This window comes from Lipotes vexillifer, unplaced genomic scaffold (genome assembly GCF_000442215.2).
Source record: "Lipotes vexillifer unplaced genomic scaffold, Lipotes_vexillifer_v1.1 scaffold808, whole genome shotgun sequence".
In the NCBI taxonomy this organism is placed as follows: Eukaryota; Metazoa; Chordata; class Mammalia; order Artiodactyla; family Lipotidae; genus Lipotes; species Lipotes vexillifer.
The window spans coordinates 155,355-165,531 of record NW_006786020.1 but is presented as its reverse complement, the minus strand read 5'-3'; positions in this window follow the sequence as shown (position 1 = coordinate 165,531).

Below are 10,177 nucleotides of genomic sequence, written 5' to 3'. Positions count from 1 at the left end.
TACACACTGGAGAACCCAGTAGTGAGTAATTCTGAGGGGTGGTTAGAATTTGGGGCAAATATACCATTTTAACAAAGGGTGATAAATTTGTAGGGAAGTGCAAGACAAAGGAAAATGGGGTTGGGCTCCTGGCAGTGGTAAATAGTAGGAAAGTAAATATATGGGGAAACTAATGGAAGATAAGTTATTTCAGTGAGATTTGTTTGTGCAGACTCATCTCAGGGCCGGCTTTCTGTCTCCCGTGATAATGGTGGTTTTCCTCCTGGTCCAGGAGCGAGGAGGGGGAACATCTTCACAAAGCAAAATTTATATCCTGCTTTTAGGCAAATAAAGGAAGGGCAGAGAGCTCTTTCTGTATTTGCTGCTTTTTTATTGCCTTGGGCTCATAACAATACTATGCCAAAGTGGCATATTTTGGGGTGGCATATTCTGATCCTCTTTACATAATAAAAACTGCAGGGCACATTCAATTTCTTAACTGTTTCGTCCCCCCTCATTATATAATATATTGTTTTGTGTGGCTATGTAGTCTTTATAACTACCATTATTTGCTCATGACGATAAACAAACAGGATGTATAAGGCCCTACTATGAGATATTTGGGCTGTTCCCAAACTCCTCATGTTGTCAACAACTGTAGTACACTTCATCTTTTCTATACTTACCAGATATATTTTATTCTAGGTTAGCAGAGTTTTAATTCTCTTAACGAAACTCAAAGCATGGTTTATATCTTTGTGAGTTTAGATAGGAAGAGTTTAAGAAAACGTAGATGGGCCATGAGCCAATCCAGAGTCTCAGCCAGTTCAGAGAACACCATGAAAAATCAGTAGCAACAAGCACCTGCATAAATCAGTAGCAGCAAGAGGAGAGAGTTGTCACATCAACCAAGAGAATATGTACAAGTGATTTAGGAAGGTTAGAGACATCACCAGGGCTCAGTGTCCCAGCTGGAGAGACAGCTCTCATATCATAGTGAACACTGGCTACCCATCTACACTGCAACAGTTTTTCTAACATGACAAGTTAATCATGATTCCCAGATCACTTGGGGGAATTCTCAGTTCTTTGCAATAACCACAGTGCACAGTGTGTGTGTGTTTGGAGCTACTGTCTCCAAATTGCTTGAAAAATTAAGTACAAACTATTCTAACATGATATTCAAGGCCCTCTACAGAATGTCCATGTGTCAGAGATTGTCAATTTGTCCTCTCCCTCCTTTTTAATAAGAGACAATCTTTTCCTACTGAATATTAGCCAGCACAGGGCTGTTCTGAATAAGGACTACATTTCCCAGCCTCCCTTTTAGTTAGGGTGCCATGTGACTTAATTCTGCCAATGAGATGTAAGATGTGATGTGTGCACCCTCTGGGAAGTACCTTAGGGAAAAGACCCATACCTTTTTGCCCTCCCCTTCCTCCTTCCTGCTGGCTGGGATGCAGATGTGGTGGCTGAAACTCAAGTAGCCATCTTAAACCATGGATGGAAGCCGCATGCTGAGGATGACAGAGCCTGGTTCCCTGACCCCTTGGAGCACCACATCAGTCCTGAATTGACTATCTTGGGGCTTGTTTTCTATAGGAAAGGAATAAACTTCTATCTTGGTTGTTGTATTTTATTATATTTTCCCAAATATTCATTTTTAGCAGTTTTGTTTTGGTATAATTGATATACAAAAACTGCACATATTTAACGTATACAACTTAATGAATTTAATGTATACAATTTAATAAATTGTATACAATTTAATATGCATACACTTGTGAAACACTCGCTGCAGTCAAGATAATAGACATGTCATCATCTCCAGTAGTTTCCTTGTACCTCTTTGTTGCTGTTATTGTTGTTGTCATTGTAAGAACACAACATGAAATCCATCCTCAACACATTTTTAAGTGCACAATACAATATTCTTAACTATAGGCACAATGCTTTTCAGTAGATTGCTATAACTTATTCACCTTGCATAACTGAAACTTTATACTAATTGAACAACTCCCCATTTTCCCCTTCCCCAACCCCTGGCAACCACCATTTTATTCTCTACTTCTATGAATTTGATGATTTTAGATACCTCTTATAAATGGAATCATATAGTGTTTGTCCTTCTGGCTTTTACCACTTATTATAATATCCTCCAGGTTCATTTATGTTGTCACATATAATAGGATTTCCTTCTTTTGTTTTTCAAGGCTAAATAATATTCCATTGCATGAATATACCATAGTTTCTTTATCCATTCATTTGTTGATGGACATTTCAGTTATTTCTGTATCTCAGCTATTGTGAATACTGCAGCAATGGACATGGGAGTGCATATACCTCTTTGAGATCTCGATTTCAACTCCTTTGGATATATACCCAGAAGTGGTATTGGGGTCCAAATATACATTTTAATAAGAGATTTATGGAGATATAATTCACATACCATAGTTTCACTTTTTAAAGGTGCCATCTTCTCCTGTAATTGTCCCCTCTCCTTTGGACCCATAACTTTTTTATTGTTTATTTGTTATGGTTGACCTTATTTTATAATTATTACACCCCTGTCACATCCCTTCTACTCATATCCTATAGTACTTGGCATTTTTAGTAGCTCAATTGTTTGTTAACTTAAGAATTTGTATGCTATTTGTGAACTTATGAAAACACTGGGTAAGTTCAAATTCCAAGATGAACAAAAATCAAATACATTTGAGAAACCTATACATACTTTAACGTATTCCTAGAGAATGGGTATTTTATTCAAGGCAACACATTGAATTTAAAGAAGTTTAGCAATGTTAACACAATATAGTTCAAAACAGGATCTTAATTAATAAATTTGTCAATTGTTCTTTCATTATGCAGATTTTAGTCAGGGTCCTGCCACGGGAAAAAAATGGGCACCTCTTATGGTTAATAAATCTTATCAATCCCATTTTGCAAATGAGGAAAATAAAGCCCGGAATAAAAAGGTGTTATTTCAGGAAATGGTATCTCATTATTTGCTATTATCTAAAGACTTTAATCATAACCAGTTTCCTGCAGCTCTGAGAATATTACTTCCCCTACTTCAATCAGCACTTCTCAAAATGTTCGCTATAGAAGACTATAGATGCTTAGTCAGCATATGGATTCTGGGGCTCCACCCTATTCCTCTGAATTAGAATCTCTGGGGCTCTGGAATCTGCATTTTAAATAAGCTCCTCAGAAGACTTTTTATGTACATAGGAGTTTGAGAACCTCAACTCTGCATAATTAGTAATACATTAAACCAAATATCTCAGCCCTGGTTGAGCATCAGAAGCCCCATGGAACTTGAATTATCTTATTTCCAGGCTCCAGTCCCAGATATTCTGTGTCAGCCAGCTTTGAATCCTACTCCATTCTGCTCTCACTTCACCAAGGCTCAGCTACCCAGAGGTTTGGAATAATTGTTTTGCGGACAATGCATTTAGATGAAAAATCAATCATCTATAAGATCATCTAGGGCACTGAATAGTATCTGGAAATAGATAAAATTCCTTTATGTTCATACTAAGCCATCCCTGCTACGGAAGAAAGTTGGAATACTATATAGATAGATAGATAGATATAGATATAGATAGATATAGATATAGATATACATATATATAGACATACTTACATACAGATAGAGCGATTTTCAACAATACTGTGTCAACTTCCTTTTTTTTAACCAGAAAAACCTGTTAATTAGGAAAAACTAAGCTTTACTTAGCTTTATTGTAATAAGAGAGAACATCACCTTGACAGACAAGATTGTGTCTCAAAAGGGGAAACTCAAAGGGGGGATATTTAGAGGATTTTAAGAGGGATAAATGACTTGGGGAAAAAAGCCTTGGAAGGCAGGAAAGGGATTGGGCAGAGCTTACAACACAATAGCTTTGGGTTGTTGGGCACAGGGAGGACAGGGTCTTAAAGAGTCTTGATGGGCAAGTTGTTAACGCTTAGTAAGTCAGTCCAGTCATTTTCACTGGCTCTCAGTCTTATTTTCCAGGAGCAAATACTTCCTGGAGCAAGCAGGTAAATTATTTGGTCTGGTCCCAGGATCACTGAACACAGGAGGAAAGTGTGTTTGTTTCCACTCTAATTGAAATGAAAATATTTGCACTGAAGCCTCAATTGTCCCTAAAAACCCACTTTCCAGAATTTTACATTCTGTGATCACTGTGGTAGAAATCCATCAATTAACATTTGTATTTTGTTTCACAGTTTACAGAAAGCGTTCCCACACATGGTGTCTTTTGATACAATAACTTGTGTAGTAGTTAAGCCAGGTCATTTAATATTCCCATTTTACAGATAAGGAAATGAAAACTCAGGGAAGTTATGTAATTTATCCTAAAAGTAAAGTGCTTTAGCTAGGAACTAAGCCCCACTATTCAGACTCCAAAATCCATACTCCTCAATAGCACAAACAGGTTTTACAATGTTACTTGGGGGCTTTTAAAAAAAAAAAAAAAAAAAAAAAACAGAAAGAAAAAAAGTGCTGAGGAATCTGGAGTTAGCCCTTGAAGTTTATTTAATGTAATTTGGTTATAAGAATACTGGAAGGACCTCATTATAACTTGGCCACAACTCTAAACTTCCAGAATCACGGACCCTAGAGAAGGAGCTATAATGGTCAACAGCAGAGCACTAATTAGCCAAGTATGCATCAACTGAGAAATAGGAAAAAAAAGATGGCTTCCTGAGGGCAAAAAGCACTGCATAGCACTTTTGTCCAGGTTGCTATTAGCTCCTTAAAGCAGACAACCTAGAAGCAAGTTCTGTGGGTTCCAAATTATAAATTCTTAGAGTGAAATGTGTTTTTCAAGGACACAAAGCCCAGCAAGCCTGACCAGGAAGTTACACAGTTTTCAAGTGGAAACTTACTGGTGGGACTTAATGAGCCATGTCACTTCCATTAACGAAATGAAATATACCACATTTTCCAATGTCCCTTTAAATTGCAGATTCGTCTTAATCAGATAAACAAATATCACAATCCCTTCTGCACTAGAAAAGCAAACTCTATGATGATCTTAAAAAAAAAAACTCACAAAGTCAAATACGGAAATAAATCCCAGATATGGTAGTTCATTATATGAACTATCTCTTGGAAAGTGAATGTCCAAATAGCTTAAGTAATTATCTATGGCTGCTTGAAGAGTGGAAGAAATCAATTGTCCCATGTGCTTTTCTCAGGCAGGGCCCATACTCTAAACCGGGGGCTCTCAACACTCACTGTACCTTGTAATCATCCGGGTAGCTTTGAAGATTCCTGATTTTCAAGCCTCACTCCAGACCACATGAGTTTTTTAATTTCCCCAGGTGATTCCAAAGTGCAGCCAGAATTTAGAAACAGTGCTCAACACCAGTGGTTCTCGAAATATAGTCCCCAGGTCAGCAGCAGCATCTGGGAACTTGTTAGGCATGCAAATTCTCCTACCCCACCCCTGACTCTCTGAAACAGAAATTCTGGGTGTGGGACCTAGCGATCCATGTTGTCACATGCCTCCAGGTGATTCTAGTATAAGCTACAGCACTATTCAGAAACACTGATTCACTATTCTAAATATAAGGGCTGTGTCCCTCTACCTGCAGCTTAAGGAAACACAAGCCTGACCTGCCCCAAACACTGCTTGAGACCTGTGGCTTTTTGTCTAAAGACAGAAGCCACTGTTGACACAACACCCAGGCCTCTGGCTTTAGGTAAACTGTGAAGTACCATGTAAGTGTAAACTGTGGGGCTTTAAGGTAGAAGGGAACAAACATTCCCAGGGCCCAACTCCAAGGCTCGTCCCATAAGGCAGGCTGGTCTCACACAGAGCGCTACTGAGGGCCACAGTCAATAACCCATGGCCAACATTTGGGGATTTCCTCCCAGGATGCATTACACCTTCTTCTGACTGCCAACTCAGGGATTCACCTGTTCCCCTTTTAGTCCCTGAGTGGAGTCTCACTTCTCAGGAACCAGGCCAGTCACCTAAAGGCTTTGGCACTGAGGACCTTGGCCCCGCCTTCCTCTCCACTCTATCTCCTCCCATCCTCCTGGCTACACGGGCATCACCCGGCAGGATCATTCAGTTCCTCGGCCACGCACTTCCTGAACTTCATTTCCAATGACCTTTCCCTAGACTCAAGCTCACCCATCCCTGCCCACATATCTTTTTTTGTTTGTTTGTTTGTTTTGTGGTACGCGGGCCTCTCACTGCTGTGGCCTCTCCCGTTGCGGAGCACAGACTCCGGACGCGCAGGCTCAGCGGCCATGGCTCACGGGCCCAGTCGCTCCACGGCATGTGGGATCTTCCCGGACCGGGGCACGAACCCGTGTCCCCTGCATCGGCAGGCGGACTCTCAACCACTGCGCCACCAGGGAAGCCCCCAGAAATCTTTTTAAATCAGTAATTCAAGCATCCCATCTCCGGCCCTCAGCCTCCTCTCCTTCCAGTGCCTTTGCTTGAATGCTTTGTTGACCTCACTTGCCTTTCTCATTCTCTTCCTCTTTTGCTCCTCCTGAGACAATGAATGCCCCTCCCTCAAGGTCAGGGAATAAAAAATGCACATGTTTCACATCTCCAACCACTCTTTCTGTCACTGCTATTTGAATTTCACCATTTTCCTCAAATCTCTACCACTCTAATGTGATGGAAGAAGTCCCTTCTGCTTGCAAAGGTAAATCTCTAATTGCATTCTGGTCTCTCCCTCCACCCCTTTTCTAAGAAATTTCACGTTACTCAGTATCTGCCCTTTTTTTTTTCCTACTTTTTCAGTCTTATTCTCAAACCTGTCATCTGTTAAACACGTACCAATCACTCCTGGCTGGCTGAAGTCTTCCCCGTAAGAAGATACATGCAGGCACTGTTCTATTCCCACCCTTCTTGCTCATTCTTCCCACAGGAGTTGTCCCCGTTTCCTCTCTTGATGGGTTCATCATTTGTTCCTTAGCCCTTCTGGTCTGGTTTCTGTCCCCCACACTAATGTTTCCTATGAACTCGGCTCCATGTGGTTAAACCCTGCGGCTGCTCTTCAGTCCTCATTGTTCTTGACTACTTAGAAGCATTTTACACCCTTGACCACTCCCTTCCTCTCCTCCTTCCTTATTATCTCCACCAGTTAATCCCCCCTAGAAGATAAACTTCATGAAAACACAAGCCTTGTCTGTTTTGTACCTGCTGTATCTACATCCTAGAACAGTTTTGGCACATAGTAGGTGCTCATTTAATATTTATTCAATGAACAAATGAATCGATTGCATAAACTTTCATCTCATTATAGTACAGGAAGGAAAGTACAACTAGAAAAGAACATATTATGGGGAGTGGGATCTACCCTCATATTAGGTCTGGAAGTCTTCTGGTTTCCATGAAGCCACACTATCACACTCTCTACCTCTCCTACCTCCCTTCCCAATCTCCTTTGCCAGATGCATTCCCCTTCTCTCACCCTGATGTTGTGTCATTCTTCAGGAATTGTTCCTAGACCCTATTTTCTTCTCACCTTACATCCCCTCCCCATGTAACGTCAGCAGTGTCATTTACCGTCTACATACCCATACCACCTTCAGTTAGATGTCCTCAGCCTGGTCCTCTCTTCTGAGCTCCAGACCAGTATATCCCTTCCTGCTCAACATCTCCACCTGCAAGACGTATAAGCGCCTCAAATGCAACATGTCCAAAATTAAGCAGACAAACTAGTGTTTCCCCATATCTGCTTATTTTCCATTGCTCTCTGTCTCGGCAAGTGACATCACCTTCTGCCTAGTTACTCATGCTTCCTTCTCCCTTAATTCAACTCCCCAGAATCAAGGATAATGATTTTAGACATTGTTATAATAAATGGGATTCTGTCTCTCTTAGGCCCCTCATTCTTTTTTCCCCTTATCTACTAGATGCAGGTAAATCCCAATTATAGTACACACACACAACTTTTCTTTACAAACTTGCTTTATCTGGAGTTATTAAGCGTCTCTTTTTCTGTTTGTTCATTTCATTTGTTTACTAGCTAGGTCTGGCCACACCTATTCCCATACCTCAGATAGCTCTGTAAGACATTTCTCAGTACAATGCCCTACTTTGTCAAACTTGATACATAGTGCATCCAGTCCATTTTCCTCCCAGGGATATTTCTTTCAGAGTCCTCTCTTCTCTCTCTTCTCTCCCTATTCCCCTGTTTCCTGGACCCCATGTCTTCTTTTCTTGGTTTACTCTCTCATTCTAATGAAGCATTTCCTTTAAAAGGAGCTTCTGAGAAGCATCAAAAGTAAATTTTTGAGACAACATGTCTGAAATGTCCTTAGCTTATCCTCATATTAAGATACTAATTTGCGTAAGTATAGAATTCCAGGTTGAAAATAATTTTCCATCAAAATTTTGAACTTGTTTTATTGTCTTTTATTTTTAAATGCTGTGGTTGAGACATCTGATGTCATTCTGACCTCCAATTCTTGTATGTGACATGCTTTCTCTCTGGAAGATTTAGAGTGCCTCTATTTGGCATTGGAGACCCTTAATTTTGTGATGGGCTTTGATACATAGCTCTTTTTCATTCATTCCTTAGACCTTTACAATCTGAAAACTCATGTCCTTCAGTTCTGATAAGTTTTCTTATATTATTATTAGTTTTTAATATATAATTTCCTTTCCAGTATTTTCTTTTTCTATTCTCTCTTTCTGGATTTAAAGTTTCATTCTGTTTTTTTGTATTATCTCTTTATCCTCTAACTTTTGGCTTCATATTTAATTTTGACTTTTCCCTTTCATACAAGAGGCTTTCCTTAAAAGGCTGTCATCCTTGGATATTGTAATTCAGCTTAAGCTACACTGTGTGTTTGAATGAAGCTTGCTGGTTGGTGGGCTTTACTGTGGCTTTTTCACAGCGACCCTAAAAAGTCAATTTCTGGATATCTTTATTCTGTGGTGGTTCAGTTTCTCCAGAGAAGATCCTCTGATCTCCAGCTTGCTGGGAACTTCCAAGGTCTCACTTTTCAGTTAGCTGACTTTCACTTAATCCCTCCCTTTCCCCAAACCTGCGTCTTGGTTCCTGAATACAGTATCCTTCTGGTTCAATTTCTTCATAGGCTCTTTCTCATGTACCTCTGAGCTTGACGGAGTGATAATATGTAAAGAGCATTAAAATGAATTTATCTAGGCAGAAATTTTGGAATCTGACCTTCCTTAGGTACTGACACCATCTCCTCAGAGAGAGATGGCTGTGAATGGCTGGATACTTGCAGGATTTCATGGATATCATGTCCTTCCATTGCCTCCAGGTTTAGAGTCTCTTTACTAATTCCCGTGTTCCTTTTGCCCATAGTATTTTATGTCTGAAAGGAATCCAGCCCTATTGGTATGTAAAATTTTGGTATAACTCTTAGACAATTATTTATGTGTGTCAGACCTGTGCAGGGGGGCTTAGACAAACCTCCATTTTGTGCATTGTTGGGGTGATGGCAGGTGGAGAAGTGGAAAGAGATTGGTGAAGAAAATGTAATGTTTGACTGAAAACATCTTTGTGGGACTGTCCCTTTGACCAATGTTTCTTTCCTGGTTTCCTAGTGCAAATCTACTGAGCAGTCATTGCCCATTTTAAAAGTCACTGGATTTTGAAAGTTGTCACTAATTCTGGCAACAAAAAAAGCTCGGTGTTTCACTAAAAGGACTTCAAAATTAGACCAAAAGAAGATTTTTGACGGGGTGTGGGAAATGGAGCTGATGACTCTTTACACACTTGAAACGAAACCATTAACACTGTTCTATCCGTTATAATGCACATGAGTGACTAAATTTTTTATGAGCCTCATTAAAAAGGACTAAAAGAAACAGGTGAAACTAATTTTAATAATAACTCTTTCCAAAACATTATCACTTCAACATGTAATCGATATAAAACATCATTGAGTTATGCAACATTTTCAGGTGTGTCCTGAGTCTTTGAAACCCGGTGTGTATTGTATTCCTCCAGCACGTGGCAGCTGGGACTTAGTCACATTTCAAGTCCTTAATGTGGCCACTGGTCACTGTATGGGACAGCACCGCTCTTAAATCATTCATTACCAATGGGAGGCAATGGGTTGTGACTATAATCTGTAAGCTTCCAGTGAAAAATTGCTGCATCGGAACCATTCAAATGTAAAGCAGGTGTGTCTGTCAACAAGCATTGCTCCACTGAGCTGAGAAAATTCTGGGCCTGC